This window comes from Musa acuminata, chromosome BXJ1-2 (genome assembly GCF_036884655.1).
Source record: "Musa acuminata AAA Group cultivar baxijiao chromosome BXJ1-2, Cavendish_Baxijiao_AAA, whole genome shotgun sequence".
Lineage (NCBI taxonomy): Eukaryota > Viridiplantae > Streptophyta > Magnoliopsida > Zingiberales > Musaceae > Musa > Musa acuminata.
The window spans coordinates 5,589,182-5,610,161 of NC_088328.1; positions in this window are offsets into that span (position 1 = coordinate 5,589,182).

Sequence of the window (20,980 nt, forward strand, 5' to 3'; positions counted from 1 at the left end):
ACTTGAGAAAAGATATTCTTGAATTTAAGGCCTTTGAATTCAAGAAACAAATCGATAAGATAATTTAATTAAACTTATCAACATGCACATCATGATTCCTATCATGATCTTTCATTCTTAAAATACGATGCTAAGTATTTATCAAAATGATGTCAAGGCATGACATCCATTTTCAAGTATGATATTTTAAATATGAAAGAGGATAAAGATAGCAATTCATCATTCTATGGCAAGATATCAATTACAAAATATCAAGTTAAGCTCTAGATATCTTATCATAATGAAAGAAATTTATCAAGCAAACATTTCAAGTATATATGATGAAATACATTGCATACATTTGTCATCAATTTACCACATTTCGGTATTATTTCTCCCCCTTTGTCATCAACAAAAAGGAGAACAATTCAATAATGTAAGTGTGGTAAAAAAAATCAAGCAAGTTTCACACTCAAAAGTTCTCATCATTAGATGTTATCAACATTAAAATGATAGATTCCAACAACTTCTCCCCCTTTGTTATCACATTTTACATGAAGAAGAGGAAAGAAGGTAAGGAGAGAATCCATTAAGAACTAAATTTGTGAAATGATTTGAATTAAGTTAAAAATAATAAATAAGTTTTCATTAAAATATGTTTTCATTTTGATAAGGAGAAGGGATTCATGAAAAGGATCGAGATATTCATATGAAATCAAATCCTTACAAAAATTATCACACATATGCTTTCATTATTACACATGAAAATTCATCTTTTAAGGATTAATATATCTATTGGAATTCCTTTAATTATTCATGGGAGAGGAGTATCATATGAAGGAAAAATTCACGAGCAAAACTTCATAGTGAGAAGAGCATTACATCAAATCCATTTCTCATTAAAAATTTATAAGTGTGAAATCCGTGAGAGATGCATTTATCAATGACTTCCATTAATTAAACATCAAGATATATATAAACACTTCATGCATTTATAAAATGTTTCGTCATAGCCTATCATCACTATTTGTATGAGATAATATCATTAGTACTTGTAGCACTCAAAAGTTAAGAATCCGATGTACGATTAAAACTTCTCAATATTCAATAGAAATCATAATCATCAAAGTAAACATGATATTGCATCATTGTATGATAACATGCTCATCATTTAAAGAGATCACAACATAATAGAAACTTTCAGCATCAAAGCACAAAATTCCAATATTAAAGTAAACATATTATTGAAGCACACAACCTTATCATCATGTAAAATTCACATCATAAAATTATTAGCATAGAATTTAAGTGAGTGATCTAAAGAATCAAGAAAGTCCGAAAATGAAATTTAACAAATTTATGTATTCAGACAAATTAACATTTCTAATTCTCTTCTAATAAAATCAAATTATTCTTCACTTATAGGCTTTGTAAAAATATCAGCTAATTAATGTTTCGTATCAATAAACTCTAAGATTACATCATGATTATTAACATGATCTCATATAAAGTAATGCCTAATATCAATATGTTTAGTTCTAGAGTGTTGAATGAGATTTTTTATTAAGCATATTGCACTTGTGTTATCATATTTTATAGGAATATTTTTAAGATGAATCTTATAATCTTCTAAAGTGTTTTTCATCCACACAACTTGTGCACAACATGCACTAACTGCAATGTACTCGACTTTGGTTGTAGATAGTGCAACCGAATTTTATTTCTTAGAAGACCAAAAATAAGTGTGTGTCCTAAAAATTGATATGTTCCGGATGTGCTTTTTCTATCTAATCTACATCTAGCAAAATCTGCATTAGCATAAGCAATTAGCTCAAAGGTCTCGGATTTTGGATACCATAATCCTAGATTTGTGGCTCCTTTAAGATATCTAAGTATTCTATTAACTGCTTTAAGAAGAGATATCTTAGGATTAGATTGAAACCAAGTACAAAATTCTACACTAAACATGATATCTGTTCTAGTTGCGGTGAGATAAAGTAAACTTTCTATCATACCCCTATAAGCTTTTTGATCAAAGCTTTCTCCACTTTCATCAATTTCTAACTTAGTGGAGGTACTCATAGGAGTGTTGATAGCCTTTGAGCTATCCATATTAAACCTCTTTAGCAAATCTAGAGCATATTTTGTTTGACTAAGAAAAATATCATTACCTAGTTATTTGATTTGTAAGCCTAAAAAGAAAGTTAATTCCCCCATCAAACTAATTCAAAATTCAAGACTCATACTTTTAGCAAATGACTCACATAGATTCATTCGTAGAACCGAAAATAATATCATCAACATAAATTTGAACAATAGGAAAATTATTTTTAAAATTTTTGATAAGCAATATAGTATCGACCTTGCCGTTAGAAAAATTATTTTCGATAAGTCTCTCATGCCAAGCCCTTGGGGTTTGTTTCAATCTATAGAGAGCTTTAGTCAATTTAAACATATGATTAGAAAGATTATCATTCTTAAATCCGGGAGGTTGTTCAATAAAAATTTATTCAAAAATAAAGCCATTAAAAAAAGCACTTTTAATCGTGTCACAATAGCGAAAGTCTCTTCATAATCGATCTCTTCTTCTTGGTTGAAACCTTTGGCCACTAATCTAACCTTGTTTCTAACCACGATACCAAATTCATTTTACTTGTTTCTAAAGATCCATTTAGTACTAATAACTAAATGGTCATTTGTCCTAGGAACAAGCTTCCATACCTCATTTTTCTCAAAGTGATTTAACTCATCTTGTATTGCAATGACCCATGAATCATCTTTCAAGGCCTCGTCAATATATTTTGGTTCAATTTGGAAGAGAAAAGCGGCGTTGACACAAAAATTCTTAAGAGAAGAACGAGTTTGAACCCCTTAAGATGTGTCTCCTATGATTAGCTCCTTAGGATGAACATCTACATACTTCCAATCCTTAGGTAAGGATGTTTTGGAAGTAGATGCATCCAAGATACTAGATGGAGAAAGGGTTTCATTTAAATTCAAAGCATCAAAATTAACATCATCATCAAAATCATTTTTCTTAACTTCGGAAACCTTATTAAAAACAATATGAATAGATTCTTCTATAATCAAAGTTCTTTTATTAAAGATACGAAATGCTTTAGAAATAGAAGAATAGCCAAGAAAAATTTTGGATTTAGCATCAAATTTTCCTAAGGCATCTTTTTCATTCAAGATAAAACAATTACACCCAAAATTTTAAAATATGAAACATTGGGTTTTTTGTTGTTCCATAACTCATAAAGAGTTTTGGTGAATAAGGGTCTTACTAGAACTCTATTCATGACATAGCATGTCGTGTTTACGGCTTCGGCCCAAAAATATTTGGGTAGGCTATGTTCATTCAACATAGTTCTTACCATTTCTTATAAGTTTCTATTCTTTCTTTCTACTACTCCATTTTGTTGAGGATTTCTTGGAGTAGAGAAGTTGTGGTTGTATCCATTAGATTCATAAAATTCTTGGAAATCACGGTTTTGAAATTCACCACCATGATCACTTTGAATTGATGAAATCATAAAACCCTTTTCATTTTGAACAAGTTTACAAAACTTAGAAAAATACTTAAAGCATTCACTTTTGTGTGCCAAAAAATAAGTCCATGTGTATCTACTATAATCATCTATGATGACAAATGCGTATTTGCTACCTCCTAGGCTTGATGTAGCAATTGGTCTGAATAAGTCCGTATGGAACAATTGCAAAGGTCTAGAGATGCTTATTTGGTTCTTAGGTTTGAAGCTACCTTTTATTTGTTTTCCTAGTTGACATGCATCACACGCATTATTTTTGACGAACTTGATATGAGGAATTCCTCTTACAAGTTCTTTAGATAAATTTGAGAGATTAGTTTCATGCTAGCATAACCTATTCTCCTATGCCAAAGCCAAGCATCGTCATTCAAAACCGAAAAACACATTTTATTGCAAAGATTAGTAATGTCAATAGTATATACGTTATTTTGTTTTAGTGCAATCATAGATGTGTTTTTGTATAGTTTTTCAATAATACAAGCATTAGATTCAAATTTAATGATGTATCCTTTATCACATAATTAACTAATGTTCAAAAGGTTATGCTTTAAGCCATCAACTAACAATACATCTTCAATAGAAAAAGTGGATTTTTTACCTATGGTTCCTTTGCCAATGATTTTACCCTTATTGTTGTCTCCGAATGTGACATCCTTCGTCTATGCTAGTGAGCATAGAGAATTGAGATAGATCTCCGGTCATATGCCTTGAGCGTCCACTATCAAGGTACCATCTCTTGCTCCTAGCTTGTGATGGTAAATATTTCTGCAAAATAGGATGATTTTTAGGTACCCATTTGACCTTGGGTGCCTAAAAAATTAATCTATATAGCTTATCATATTGCATTGAGTCATTTGAGGTTCTTTTAGGAACCCAAATCAATTTATTTGGACTACATTTCTTGAATGGACAATAATAAGCTACATGCCCAAATTTACAATAAAAGTTATATTTCTTTCGGGGTGAAACATTCAAAGTAGGGCCTTTAACAAAGGTGGTTGGATTATGGTAAGAGCCACTCACAAATCCGATTCTGCATTTTCTATGAACGTGACCTTTGTTGGTATCATATTCAAGGACTTGCTTCCAACCTCAAATTTCTTCAAGGTTTATTTGAGTAGCAAGTTTTTCTTTTGAAGTATTTCTAGTTCATGGCATTTTGTGCAGGATGCTAAGCTATTTTCATGCTCAATCTTTACTCTATCAAAGTTGCTAATAAGAGAAGCATGTTCCGTTTTCAAAAAGTTGTACTTTTTACTTAAGATACTACATTCATCAAACAATTTATGAAAAGCACTTGAAAGCTCATCGAATGTTAAATTTATGTCTAATAAACTTGTTACCTTATCTTCAATCGCCATTAGCGTATAGTGAGCAACTTGCTCAGTGATGGTAGGCTCCTCTTCTTCGGATGCACTTGAATCATCCAATGTTGCTTTGAAAGCCTTCTTCTTTAGTTGCCTCTTCTTAGTTAAAGGATATTTGCTCTTGTACTGTCCCGACTTCTTACATTCGTAACATATTATTTGATCTTTCTTAGGTTCAAATTTATTTTATGTCATTTTTAAATTTATTCTTTTTTATGAATTTTCTAAATTTTCTTGTTAAGAGTGCCAAATCATCTTCAAAGTCCTCATCACTTGATTTTTCTTTCAAGTGGTCTTCTTGTGTTCTCAGTGCCATATCCTTCTTGTTATTTGAAAGGGTGTCCTCAAGCTCTTCATGAGCTTTACATATCATTTCATAGGTCATTAGTGACCCAATTAGTTCTTCAAGAGGAAAATTATTTAGATCTTTGGCCTCTTGAATAGCCGTGACTTTAGGGTCCCAACTCTTTGGAAGGGATCTTAAAATTTTATTAACAAGCTCAAAATCCAAGAAACTTTTACCAAGTCCTTTCAGACCATTGACGACATCCATAAATCGGGTGTATATGTCTCCAATGGTCTCACTCGGTTTCATTCGAAACAACTCATAAGAATGCACTAAAAGATTAATTTTTGACTCCTTCACTCTACTAGTGCCTTCATGAGTCACTTCGAGTGTGTGCTAAATATCAAAAGCTGTTTCATATATCGATACTCGAATAAACTCGTTTTTATCTAATGCACAAAACAAGGCGTTCATAGCCTTTGCGTTTAAAGCAAAAGTCTTCTTCTCCAACTCATTCCAATCGTTCATTAGAAGAGAAGACTTTTGAAATCCATTTTCTATAATATTCCATAACTCGAAATCCATTAAAATTAGGAAGATCCTCATTCTAGTCTTCCAATATGTGTAATCCGTCCCATTGAAAATGGGTGAACATGTAATTGAATGGCCCTCTAGGTTATTGACAAATGCTATCTCTCTTGGGTTTAAAACCAAATGAGAGTGAACCTTGCTCTGATACTAATTGTTAGGATCAAGAACGACACTGAGAGGGGGGGGGGGGGGGGGGTGAATTAGTGCAGTGGAAAACTTTCACGATTTCAAAAGACTTATTTCGATTAAAATTGATTCCGATGAAAATGGTTTCGATTCAATCCGTTTCGGATAGAATTTGAACTTGAAAGCTTTCGTAAAAGTGCAAGAGAAGATTAAGGAGATTTGCAGTAATGTAAATTGCACAAATAAAAAGCGTCGGTTTCGTAAAGTCTGCGTATGATTAAAGCTGATCTCGGAAGGTATTTACTTGAAAGCATATGTAGGCGTAGTAAAAGCATGGTAAGGAGGAGAGGTAGTTTGCTATCAAAGTAAATTGCTGAAAGTAAATGCAAACTGAGTTTTAGAGTAGTTTAGTCAATGTGACCTACATCCACTTTCGGATTCCTCCTCTAACGAGGTCACCGGCGTCCACTAAAGACCTTCCTTCAATAGGTGAAGACCAAACACCTCTTTACAACACTTTATCCTTTTTCTAGGTTTAGCGGACAACCCTTACAAGTCTCATTCCTCTTTCTTCGATGGTTACAAGGCTAAGAGATGAAGGAGGAGAACTCTTCACTTTTACAATACTTTAAGACTCAAGAACTCAAGATTATGCCAATAGGTTTCATACCCTTTCATACCGAAAATGGTGGGGTTTTTATAGGCCCTAATGGCTTCAAAATTGGAGCACAAAAGTATCATATCCCCAGAATCCGGGGTACTAGCGAAACCTCCGCCGTTACGGGGATGTACTACCGCTGGTGATATGACACTGGGCGGTACCACCGTTGGCAGCACTACTACCAGTGGTACCACTATCCAAATATCCTGGGGCATTGTCTTCCAGGCGGTGCCACCGCCGGCCACGAATTCAAGGGCTGAATTAGGTACTCAATTCGGCCCAATTCATCCCTATTAAGGGCCTAGTTGGCCCATAATTAAGTTAATGGGATTACCTCCCAATCCTAACTTAATTTATTCTCTAACTATGATAATTAAGATACAATTTACAGTGCTTCTTGTTTCGGTGCATCAATTGCTCTTCCGACGAGCTTCCGACGTACTTATGGCGAACATCCGACGAACTCTCAACAATGTTCCAACGGACTCCCAGCAAGCTCCTAGACTTTATGACGATCTTCTTGGTGAGTTCTGATGAGCTTCTATGATAAGCTCCTGGACTTCTCGGTTGGTTCCGGTAGAACTTCCGACAAACGTCCGGACTTCCGTCGAACTCTCGAACTCCCAATGAGATATTGATCTTGACTCCGACACAATACCTGCTTTATATCTTACTGCTATCGTAGTTAATCCTGCACACTTTTCTCAACATATAGATAAGATCAAATAAATTACAATTGACTTCATTCAAAATCCCAGATTCAACACAAAGGTGGTCGAATTTTGGTGAGAGCTACTCACAAATCCGATTCTGCCTCTCCTATGAACGTGACCCTTATTGGTAAGGTTCATGTTCAAGGACTTGCTACCAATCTCAAATTTTTCTAAGGTTTCCTTAGGTAGCAAGTTTTCCTTTTGAAGTATTTCTAGTTCATCACATTTCGTACATGGAGCTAAACTATCATTGTGCTCAACTTTTAATCTATCAAAATTACTAACAAGAGAAGCATGCTCTTTTTTCAACAATTTATATTTTTTACTAATTAATTTACATTCATCAAAAAATTCATGAAAATCATTTAATAGTTCATCAAAGGATAAATTTGCATTAAGCGTATAGTGAGCAACTTGCTCGGTGTTAGTTGGCTCCTCTTCTTCAGATGCACTTGAGTCATCCCAAGTTACTTTAAGAGCCTTCTTCTTCTTTGGTTGCTTCCCCTTTGCTTAGGGACATTAACTCTTGAAGTGTCCCGACTTTTTGCATTCATAGCATATCACTTATTTTTCTTGGGTTCAATTTTATTTTTAGTATTATTTTTAATTTTATTTCTGTTTATGAATTTTTTGAACTTTATTGTTAAGAGTGCTATTAGAACCCTTGCAGATTCTAAGCTTGGGGTTGATCTCTTTAGGGGATCGACCTCCTTGGAACTCTATAGGGGTTCCTCCCTTCAAGTTGCTGCTCAAAGGCTGTAGAAAAGATTCATCTATTGCTTATCAAAAGAGAATGAATACATGGCTATTTATAGGATTTCTAAACCCTAACTCCTAATAGGACTCCGACTCAAGACTCCTACTCAATTAAGACTCTTACTCAAGACTCCTAATAAGACTCCTACTCAAGACTCCTATTCCTTTATAACTCATAATTCTTCTCTAAGAAATAACCTACGAACCCTAGCCGGCCTCTTCACCTCTTTAATAGGGGTCGGCTTAGGTAGGTTTTACATGAATGCCCTTCTCAATTAGGACTCTCCTAGCTAGACTTCTAACAGACTCGCCCTCTTCAAATCAGCCTTGTCCTCTAGGCTGACAATCTATGAACTATAGGAATTTAATCTTCAAGTCATCATAGTTCTCCCACGTGGCACCTTCTACTGGTAAGTTCGCCTACTATATTAGCATTTCTATAGTGGGTCGTCATCGTCGAGTCACGATCCATCGATCAATAATGGCACTCAACTGGGTATGGAGTTCTCCTTGGGTAGTCATATTTGGTGGGTGGCTTTGGGCTGTCTCCAAGCACCTGTTTACCACTTCCGTATGGCTGTTGGTTTGTGGGTGATACGTCATACTCCTTTTCAATTTAGTGCCCTTATAGTGTAATTCTTTTGAGTCCCAATTGTAATGAGCCACGAAGCTTGGTGCTTCCTCCAACTTTTATTTTTTATGATCTTACTGGTCTCTGGATCTTCCTGCCATTCCCTCTTAATATCCTCAAGGATGTTGCTAGTTGAAAGTGAAATAGCCGAAAATTCAGCTTGTTTGGGTAGCCGTGAAAGCGAATCTATAATAATATTTTCTTTTCCCTTTTTGTAAGTTATTTCATAATCATATCCAAGAAGCTTTGTTACCCATTTTTGCTGCTCGAGGGAAGATACCTTCTACTCCAAGAAATATTTTAGGCTTTTATAGCCAGTCTTAGTTTGAAAGCGTCGCCTGATTAAGTATGATCTCCATTTGGCCACCGCAGAGCATCTCCTTGTCATAAATTGTCATTTTGAGATGGGAAGGAGATAATGCCTTACTAGTATAAGCGAGGGAGCGGTCATCTTGTATTAGTACAATACCAATTCTGACTCCAAAGGCATCGGCTTCAATAACGAAAGTCTTGCTGAAGTCGAGTAGCGCTAGTACATGCATTGTCGTCATTGCAGCTTTAAGTTTGTCGAAGGCGGTGGTGGCTTTGTCCAACCATTAGAAAGTATCTTTTTTCAGCAAATAAGTGGTGCACTGATCTTTCCATCATTTTTTATGAACTTGCGGTAGGAGCCTATTAAACCGAGAAAGCCATGTAGCAATTTTATGTTCCTTAAGGTTGGCCAGTTCTGTATTGCTCAAATTTTGGAGGGGTCCATTGTCACACCTTCCTCTGATATGATATGCCCAAAATATTCCACCTTCTGTTGAAGAAAGCAAAAATTTGTAGTGGTCATTGTGTGTTCAAAAGGTGGTTTTCGGTATGTCTTCTTCACACACTCGTATTTGATGATACCTAGATCAAAGGTCCAACTTTGTGAAGATTTGTGCTCTCTTCATCTAGCAATTCATCTACTACTAGAATAGGGTATTTGTCCTTAACGGTTATGCCATTAAGAGCTTAGTAATCAACACACAATTGCCATGTTCCGTCCTTCTTTCGTACGAGGAGCACCAGTGAAGAGTAGAGGCTGCAACTTGGTCGAATAACTCCTGTTTCGAGCATCTCTTTTACAATCCTTTCTATTTCATCCTTTTGGAGATGTGGATACTAATATGGTTGAGTATTTACTGGAGATTTGCCAAATGTTGTCAACTATTTAATTCTGAGCATGGCCTCATGATCATCAAGAAGGAGGAGGAAGAAATATGTAATTATCTCTTGGTCCTGTAGTAACAGTTTCGCCCGTATGCATCATTGGTTGCACTTTAGGGTTCTACCATTGGCAAACTTTACATCGGACATGCTGCAACCTTAGATGTGGAGTGTCATCCGAGCTGCAACCATACTATTTAGGAAGTTATTAGTGCTGCCCGTGTCAATGAGAATAGTGATCGGTTGTTGTTTAAGAAGGCCTCCAACTTTCATTATTTGCGGGTTTGAGTAGCCAACTAATTGGTGTACCGTAACGTCGGTCGGTTGTGGCTCTTCTTCTGCATCTTCTTCTTCATGTTCAAGGCTCTCTTCTATATGTTCAATAACCTCTTCTTCTATTGGTTCAATCATAAGAAGTCTCCCTTTACCACAACAATGCTCATGGCTCCATGGCTCATTGTAGTGCCAATATAACCCCTTCGCATATCGCTCCCGAAGCTCTTCTCTTGTCAACCTTTTTGGTGCAGGGACTCGGTCGATAGTAGGGGGGGTTGAGGGCTTTAGTATTGTTGGTCGAGGAGCTTTCCTAGTCCTACGGGCTTCATGGTTCAATCGCTCCTCTTAAAATCATGTGAAAGAGATGGCTGCCATAAGCATGTACGATTGTCGTGGTTTAACTTCTCCCCGGATCTTTCGGCTTCAAGCCCTTAATGAAGGTCCCCAATAGCTATTTTTGAGACCAATCACGAGTTTAATTAGATAACATTTGAAACCTAGTTTGGTACTCTTGAATGGTGGAGGTTTATCGGATCTTTGCTAGTTGTCTGTAAATATTCTCGTAATCGATTAGTCCGAAGCAGATCAGCATTTCTTCTTTGAATTATCACCATGAGAGGATTCCATGAGTGTGTTCAAATCAGTCAAACCACTGTATGATATCCCCTTCAAGATGTATAACCGTAATTTTCACCATAGATGTGTCCGCGGTTTTGTGGTACCGAAAATATCGCTCCGCGCGCGAGATCCAACCAATCGGGTCTCCTTCTTCCCATCTAGGGAAGTCCACCCTCATGCATGGATAGTTGGAATCAATCATAGAACCTCCACTCTCTTGGAAATCATCTCTTCAGGCTTGGTGCAATTGGTTAGAGCTCTCCCCTTGATGTGATTTCTTCGGGCTTGGTGGTCGGCCCAAACTGAGTTCGATAAAGAGAGTCTGAATCTTATCTTTCATTCATTCTTCGAAGGCTTCGAATTTAACATTGATTATCTCCTTAGATACCTAGTATATGCCTCCAAATCTATTATGTTAAGATCTCTCTTTTGTCGTCGGGTTAAAGGTGTTAGGATCGGAGCGGCACTAAGAGGGAGGGGTGAATTAGTGCAGCGGATTAAAACTTCGATTTTAACAAAATCTTTCGTACGATAAGAACGGAACTTGAAAAGTTTAACTTGAAAGCGTATTCTTAAAGTTGTGCAGCAAGGGTAATAAGGAACTAAAGCAGTAAGAAGATTTGCAGTAATGTAAATGACAATAATAAAATGCAAACCAGAGATTACGCCGATTTTTAGAGTGGTTCGGTCAAATGACCTACTCCACTTGCGATGCCCCTCTTCGATGAGGCTCCCACCTTCCACTAGCAAATCTCTTGAAATGGAAGGGTAAACACCCCTCTTACAACCTTTTACAAGCAGTTCAACCTCTTACAAATTTTCAATAGGAAAGAAGGAGGAAAACTCTCTAGCAAATTAAAAACAAGACTTGCTAAGACTTTCTAAGACTTTTCTCTCAATCAAAATGCTTCTCAAAAGTTGTAACCTCAGCTGAGATTTGAGGGGTATTTATATGCCTCAAGAGGATTCAAATTTTGGGCTCCAAAATTTGAATTTTCTTAGGGTTTTCGGTGCCGGAGGTGCCACCGCCCAGCCAGGCGGTGCCACCGCCCAGCGCTCGGGTGCTGGACGGTGCAACCGCCCAGCCAAGGAGGTGTCACCGCCCAGCTCTCGGGTGCTGGGCGGTGCCACCGCCCAGCCAGGCGGTGCCACCGCCCAGCACTCCGATTTCACTGGTTTGGCTTAATTTAAGCCCAAACTATATCTGACTTTGGGCCCAGTTGGCCCCTAACCAGGATATAGGATTATCTCTTAATCCTAATCCTAATTACAAGTGAACTACATAACAAAAACACATCCTAAGCAAGCTTTTAACCGCGAACGTCGAGTCTTGTTTCGGCAAGCTTTCCGACGAGCTACTTCTGACGGACTCCCATCAAGCTCCCGATCTTGTGATGACTTTAACGAGTAGCCGAGCCTTCTCGGTGATCTCCGTGAACCTCCGACGATCTCTTCGGCGAACTTCCGATAGGTTCCCGATTTCTTCTCGGTTGGTTCCGGCAGCATCTCCGACGATTCTTCGGACTCTTAAATGTCCATCGATCTTGACTCTGGTATTCTTGCTTTGTGTTTTCTGGTTATCGTAGTTAATCCTGCACACTTAACTCAATAATATGGATTAGATCAATTAACCCATCAATTGATTTCATCATCAAAATCCGAGATTCAACAAAAGGCATGTATAGGTTGAGAGAAGTGATGGTTGAAAGGGTTGGTGGATTGGTGGATGTAGGCTACGGTTTAGGCTTGTTTTGTAGCTGTTTTGGGTGCAGTTTGAGGGTATGGTTTGGTAGAGTTTTAGGGCTGTAGATGAATGTTTTAGATCTATGGTAGATGGTATCAAAGGTTTGATAGAAATCGATGGAAGTTGCTGCAGGTATGTGTTGTCTTGTAAGAGCAGAATTATCGTCGAAGAAACAACGATTTCTCGATTAAATTTTCATAAAAAATTTAAGAAATTTGAGGAGAGAATTGACAGAAAAATCTCAGTTTATATGACAACAAGGATGTCTAATTTAATCAAGAAAATTTCGGTAATATAATAACAAGGAAATTTGTGCAAGTTGCGATAGCAGAATTCTCATCGAAAAATTTCAGCGGTTTGCGATGAAAATTTGCAGTAACACAAAATCATTTTTAGAGATGAATTCCTCAATAGATCAATCTTAGATGGAAGCTAAGATGATCTATGAAGTGTATCATAAATTTTATTCAAAAAATATTACAAATAGATGGGTTAAGGTAATAATATGCAGTTGAAATTTTCTGCATCATAGATTTTCAAGTATAGCAGACTAGACATAAAAGATTAGTGGTTTATATTAAGAATTTTCCAACAAAACTAAAGAAAAATCCACTGCTAGGAAGTGTCAAAGTTATCATAAAAATTTTATAATGATTTGTTCAGAAAAAAGATAGTAGCAAGATCAAATAATCTGTACTATATAGCTAGAATTTTACAATGTAGATTTTCAAGTATAGCATCTTAGACATAAAAGATTAATTGTTTATATTGACAATTTTTTTACAAAACCAAAGGAAAATCAGCTGTTAGGAAGTGTCAAAGTTGTCATAATAATTTCGTAGAGATTTTGATAGAAAAAATGTAGTAGCAAGATCAAACAAGCTATGGTATGCGGTTGGAATTTTATAGTGCAGATTTTCAAGTATAGCAGTTTAGACGTAAAAGATTAATGATTTATATTGAGAATTTTTTGACAAAACCAAAGGGAAATATGCTGCTAGGAAGTATCAAAGCTGTTATAAAAGTTTTGTATAGATTTGGATAGAAAAAACATAGTAGCAAGATCAAACAAAATGTGCTATGCTGTTGGAATTCTGCAATGTATCTTTCGTCGTAGAGATGAAAACTTTACAATAAAAAGTTTATGCAGCAAAATTGTAACAATTTTTTTTTGGAATTTCGAATAAGGATAACTAATATGTAGCAGTATTTAGGTAGGAAACCAAAACCTGTTGCAATTTACGGGGAGATCAAAGGATGATCCGTGGTGGTGGAGATGATGGTGGAATTTAACGATGATCTTTTAAGCAATTGTGGGAATTGCTTTGGGCGGCTGTGGAGGGCTGATGGATGGCTATGGAAGGGCCGCGACATATGAAGTACACTGCTCTAATACCAAGTGTTAGAACCCTTGCATATTCTAAACTTGGGGTTGATCTTTTTAGGGGATCGGCCTCCTTGGAACTCTATAGGGTTTCCTCCCTCCAAGTTGCTGCTCAAAGGCTACAGAAAAGATTCATCTATTGCTTATCAAAAGAGGATGACAACATGGCTATTTATAGAATTTCTAAACCCTAACTTCTATTAGGACTCCTACTCAATTAAGACTCCTACTCAAGACTCCTAATGAGACTCCTACTCAAGACTCCTATTCCTTTACAACTCCTAATTCTTCTCTAAGAAATAACCTCCAAACCCTAGCCGGCGTCTTCAACTCTTTAATAGGGGTTAGCTTAGGTATATTTTACATGAATGCTCCTCCTAATTAGGACTCTCCTAGCTAGAGTCCTAACAAGTGCCAAGTCTTCATCAAAGTCCTCATCACTTGAATTTTCTTTCAAGTGATCTTCTTGAGTTCTTAGTGTCATATCCTTCCTATTCTTTGGAAGGTTATTTTCAAGCTCATTATGAGCATTACAAGTCATCTCATAGGTCATTATTGACCTAATTAGTTCTTCAATAGGAAAGTTATTTAAATCTTTGGCCTCTTGAATGGCCGCGACTTTAGGGTCCTAACTCTTTGGAAAGGATCTTAAAATTTTATTAACAAGTTCAAAATCTGAGATACCTTTACTAAGTCCTTTTAGACCATTGATGACATCCGTAAATCGGGTGTACATGTCTCCAATGGTCTCACTCGGTTTCATCCGAAACAACTCATAAGTGTGTATTAAAAGATTAATTTTCGACTCCTTTACTCTACTAGTGCCTTCATGAGTAACTTTGAGTGTGTGCCAAATATCAAAGGCTATTTCACAAATGACACTTGATTAAACTCGTTTTTATCCAAAGCATAAAACAAGGCATTCATAGCATTGGCGTTTAAAGTGAAAGTCTTCTTCTCCAACTCATTCCAATGATTCATTGGAAGAGAAGACTTTTGAAACCCATTTTCTACAATATTCCATAATTCGAAATCCATTGAAATCAGAAAGATCCTCATTCTAGTCTTCTAGTATGTGTAATCCATCCTATTGAACATGGGGAGACATGTGCTTAAATGACCTTCTTGGTTGCCAGTAAATGTCATCTCTCTTGGGTTTTGAACCAAATGAGAGTGAACCTTGCTCTAATACCAATTGTTAGGATCAAGAGCGCACTAGGGGGGGGGGGGTGGGGTGAATTAGGATCAAGAGCGCACTAGGGGCTTGATTCATCCCAATTTTTGTTCTTCTTCTTGTGTTCAAAGTAAGTAGTTTCGTTCTTTTTGTTCTTTAATTTTTGTTTCATTTGTAGTTTAAGCTCACCATCACTTGAGCTTATGCTTGAGTGGTCTTCATATATTCTATATCACAAATCCTTCCTGTCCTTTAGAAGGTTATTCTCGAGTTCTCTTTTGGTCACATTGTTCATTTCTTAGGTTATCAAAGACCCAATTAGTTCTTCGAGTAGAAATGTTTTAAGATCCTTGGCCTCTTGAATGGCCGTAACTTTTGGATCCTAACTCTTTGGAAGGGATCTTAAAATTTTAGTTACTAGTTCAAAATTATAAAAATCTTTACCAAGAGCTTTGAGTCTATTGATGACATCCGTGAAACGGGTGTACATGTCTCCGATGGACTCACTTGGCTTCATCCGGAAAAGTTCATAAGAATGCACAAGAATGTTGATTTTGAACTCTTTCACTCAACTAATGCCTTCATAAATGACCCCAAGAGTTCTCCAAATATCAAAGGCCGAATCACAAATCGAAACGTGATTAAATTTATTTTTGTCAAGTGCACAATATAAGGCATTCATAGCCTTTGCATTTAGAGAAAACATCTTCTTCTCCAAATCATTACAATGGTTCATTGGAAGAGAAGACATTTCAAATCCATTTTCGACTATGTTCCATAAATTCAAATCCAAAGAAAGTAAGAAAACTCTCATTCGAGTTTTCCAATAAGTGTAGTCCGTCTCATTGAAAAAGGGAGGACGAAAGAGAGAGTACTCCTCTTAAAAGACGTAAAGAGCCATTTCTCTTAGATGTTAAACCAACTGAGAAATAACGAGGCTCTGATACCAATTGTTAGGATTGGAGCGGCACTAAGAGGGGAGGGTGAATTAGTGCAACGGATTAAACCTCGTAAGTTTGAAAATGATTTCGTAAATGTGTAGAGATTTCGATTCAACAATGAATGACTTGATGAAAGTAGCTCGAGTAATGTAAGAAGATAAAAATCGAAAGCTTGCTGCTATGTAAATAATGGTTTAAGAAAGGTAAACACTCACACATTCAAGGAATACACCAATTTAAAGTGGTTCGATCAAAATGACCTACATCCATTTGCGAAGCCTTCTTCGATGAGGCTCCTAACTTCCACTAGCAAATCACTTTGAAGGGGAAGGACAAATACCCCTCTTACAACCTTTTATATGTAGTTCACACTCTTACAAATTTTCAATGAAAAGGAAGGAGGTGAACACTCAAGCAATTGAAAACAAGGCTTGTTAAAGACTTTGCTAAGGCTTTTGTCTTAATCTATTACTTCTCCAAAAGTTGTCTTCTCTACTAAGAATTGAGGGGTATTTATAGACCCCAAGAGGATTCAAATTTGGGCTCCAAATTTGAATTGCTTTTGGGTTTCTCGGTGTTGGCAGTGCCACCGCCTGTCAACGGCGATGCCACCGCCTGTCAGTGTCTGACACTGATAGTGTACTAACGGTGCCACCACCCAATCCGACGGTGCCACCGCCGGACCTCTCGGGTGTTGGGCAGTGCCACCGCCCAATCCAATAGTTTGCTGGCGGTGCCACTACCGGAACTCTCAAGTTTTGGGCGGTGCCATCGCCTAGACTATTTCAGCTCACTGGTTGGGCTCCAAACTTGGCCCAAACTAGTCCGAACTTGGGCCCAATTGGCCCCTAACCGGGTTATAGGATTAACCCTTAACCTAACCCTAATTACATGCAAACTTCAAAATTAAGACATAGTCCTAAGTAAGTTTTTAACTGACAACATTGAGTTTCCTTCCGACGAGCTTTTCAGCAAACTTCTGGCAGACTTCCGATACACCCTCGGATTTCTTTCGGCGAATTCCTAATAGGCTCCCTGTCTTGTGGTGAGTTCAACGAGTCCTTGGCAAGTAGCCAAACCTTCTCGATGATCTCTATGAACCTCCGATGATCTCTCCGGCGAACTTCCGAAAACTTCGGCAAGTCCTCGATTTCTTCGCGGTTGGTTCTTGCAGCACTCCCGACGAATCTTCAGACTCTCGGCGGACTCTCGAATACCCATCGAACTTGACTCCGGTAGACTTGCTTTATATCTTCAAGCTATCGTAGTTAATCCTGTATATATAAAGCAAAACTTCAATCTAAACAATTACTCCTAAGCAATCAAGTTGTCCGGTATGTCATTGGTCCCTCAACGTTTCGTCCGATTCTTCGGCGCATCGTCCTCTCTTGCGGCCTATTGCCCAATCAGCCAGTTGACTCCACAACTCCAATATCCTTTGCGCAATACCCGCTCTTCTTGGCCCAATGCCCGAATCCACGGCCCGAAGTCTTCTGTCGATATATCGATCGATCCACTAGCCCGACGTCCAATCTTCTAACATGTTCCTCCAACACAACATGATTTTCCTGCTATAATTGTCTCATCCTGATCGAAGCATTCTGCATCACTCAAAATGTAGATTAAATCATAAACACATATCAAGTGATTTCATCATCAAAATATGAGATTCAACAATCTCCCCCTTTTTTATGATGACAACCACTTAATGACGGAGTTAACCTTAACTCCCGGAGTTTAAACAAACTCCCCCTATCAATATGCCATATTGATAGAACCTTGAATTCAAGTCATTGTAAATATTCATCATGAATATTTGCAACACGTCATCATGCATAACATGATCATACTTCTCCCCCTTTGTCATCAACAAAAAGGAGAAATGTGACTTTCTATGTGTTTGAGAGATATGAATTCAACTTATTGCATGAAAAATATAATATCAAGTATTTTGATATTATCACATTAGAATTCAACTTATCATCATGCAATTTGTAAGCTTGAAAATTTAGCAAATGCTACATCATGCAAGCTAGCAAATATTTAGCAAGTGCTATATCACATTAGAATATGCAAGCTATCAGGTTTTAGATATGCAAGATAGTAAGATAGCAAGTCTTACTTCATAACATTTTATAATATTTTAGAATATGCAAGCTAGCAGTTTTGAGATATTCAAAAAGCAACTCTTGCTTCTTGAAATATATAAGTTGCAAGCTATCAAATTTGGCTTTCTTTGTAATGTTTGAGTTTGCAATTTTGCTTCCGTTGCAAAGTGCAAGTTTAGTATGTTTAGCATCTTTAGATAGCAACTGTTTGCTTCTTTTTAGACTACAAGCTAGCAATATTTATAATATGCAAGTTTTACTACATACAAGCTAGCAAAAATTTCAAAAGCAAATGCAAGATAGCTTTCTTATGTAAGCTCATGATTCTTGCTTCCTATTGCAATGTGCAAGTTACAAGTTTTGCTTCTTGAGATAGGCAAGATAGCACATTTGCTTGAGATTACAAGATAGCATTTCTTGCTTTTGAGATGAGCAAGCTAATAAGTTTTGCCCGTTTTTGCAATGTGCACGTTCTTCTCTTGTCTTGTGCAAGCTAGCTATCTCCCCCTTTGTCATTGTCAAAAAGAAGGAAAGACCCTTTACATCAATTATGACAAAGGTAAGTATCAATCTTATTTATGCATCATTATATTTTCAAATTAAAACATGCACTATTTCAAAAACCTTATACTTCATTCATGCACGATATTGAATAAATCAATCAACATTATGAGCATATTATACATAATACTAAATTTTTTAACTATTTATCAATATTTTGATCATGATACCAAACGTTCATCATTTAGAGCATTCATGATACAAAACATTAAATCAATATTTATAATACAACATTTTAGCAACAATTCATAGTACCTTGATTCTTGCATAAGAAGTCTTATGTTATAAATTTTGAAAAATCAAGATAAGTCTTATTCAAATTTAAATTGTCAAATCAAAATCATTTTCAAGAGATTCATAAAAAGAAAAACATAGATAAATTTTTAATCTCTCAATTCTTTATGAATCATAGAAATTATAATTAAAAAAAAAAAATCATGATTCATTTCAGAAATTTTCTTCTATAGTAAACAATAAGAAGAAACATGGAAGTTCAAAGAACAAGATCTTGATTCACAATAAAATTTCATGTATTGAATATCGAGAAATCAAGATGATGATTCATAAAGAATATCATAAGTTACATTGAAGAAAAAAATCATCATTCATTTTCAAATCATTCAATTTGTCAAATCAATATTTCTTGGGTATGCTTGATATCAAAATATGGTTTCAAAATCTTCAACATATAACATGCATGAATTCAAAAATCAAAAGGAGAAGGGAAGAATTCAAAGGTACAAAGATTTCAACCATCTCATAAACAAATGAAGGATCAAGTCATGAATTCAAAATTCTATGAATCATTTCGACAAATCTCCTTTTAAATAATCAAAATGATCACCAAAGGAAAAATCATATTATTCCAAAAAAATCAAGATCATGATTTTGATAAAACTCATTTCAAATTCAAATTATCAAAATCATTTTTATAGTTCACAAAATTCATAACATAAGTAGATTCATAATTTCATTGATAATAGATTCCCCACCCCCCCCTTTTTTTTACGTGTTTCATTTTAAGTGATTGATTTCGTGTTAACATGCTTTTCAAACATGCATCAACGTTTAGGATCAAAAAATGAATTTCATCATAAAACCATCAAGACCAGTAAATTATAAAAATAATTATGTATTACTTTAAAATCTCATGCATAAAGTTATCAATCATGGTATCAAAACTTCAATATTTTCATTACAACATCAAGCATTATTAAGTATACAATCGTCAAGCATGACACTTATACTATTTCATATAAGCATGCCTATTTTATTTATATCAAATCAAAACATGCATCAATTTTTTTTTTAAACCAAAAAAGCCACTTTTAATATTGTGAAAATTGATAATCCATAAATCACAAAAATCATTATGCATCATTTCGAAAGAAAAACTCATTAAGCATGATCATTCTGCATTACTTCAAATCAAACATGATTTCATTTATTTTCAAAATATTTATCATGATAGGACATACAAGGCAAAGAAATCATTAAACATAAAGCATATTCATCAATCATGGTTTCATTGAGCATAAGATATTTTTAACCAAAATAATTTTGTTATTTGTTATAGTCATGCATTTTTCTTTTTAGATTAATCTATCTTTTTATGCTTAGTTTTCCATACAAAATCCATGCATCATCATTAAGCATGATTTTAAATTTCTTAATATTTTCATTAAGACATCAAGCATGGTTTCAATCAAAATCGAAAATCATCAAGATACACATTTTTTCTTCTTAAAAAAAATATACATATGATCATTAGATTTAAATCTAACATTTTATTCCATTAACATAAAACATTCAATTTTCAAGAAAAATGATTATTAAAAAAAAAATGCATCATGCAAAACATCAAGTAATTTCAAAATAAATTAAGGGGGTTCTGATTACCTCATCATTAAATGTCGTTGAGGCATAGTTTGCCACCTCGCCTTTCTTGATTTTCTCATCTTCAGAGGAGCTTGATTCATCCCAATTTTTGTTCTTCTTGCATTCAAAGCAAGTAGTTTTGTTCTTTTTGTTCTTTAATTTTTGTTTTATTTGTAGTTTAAGTTCACCATCACTTGAGCTTATGCTCGAGTGGTCTTCATATGTTCTATGTCCCAAATCCTTCCTGTCCTTTGGAAGGCTGTTCTTGAGTTCCCTTTTTGTCACATTGTTCATTTCGTAGGTCATCAAAAACCCAATTAGTTCTTCAAGTGGAAATGTTTTAAGATCCTTAACCTATTGAATGGCCGTAACTTTTGGATCCTAACTCTTTGGAAGGGATCTTAAAATTTTAGTTACTAGTTCAAAGTTAGAAAAATCTTT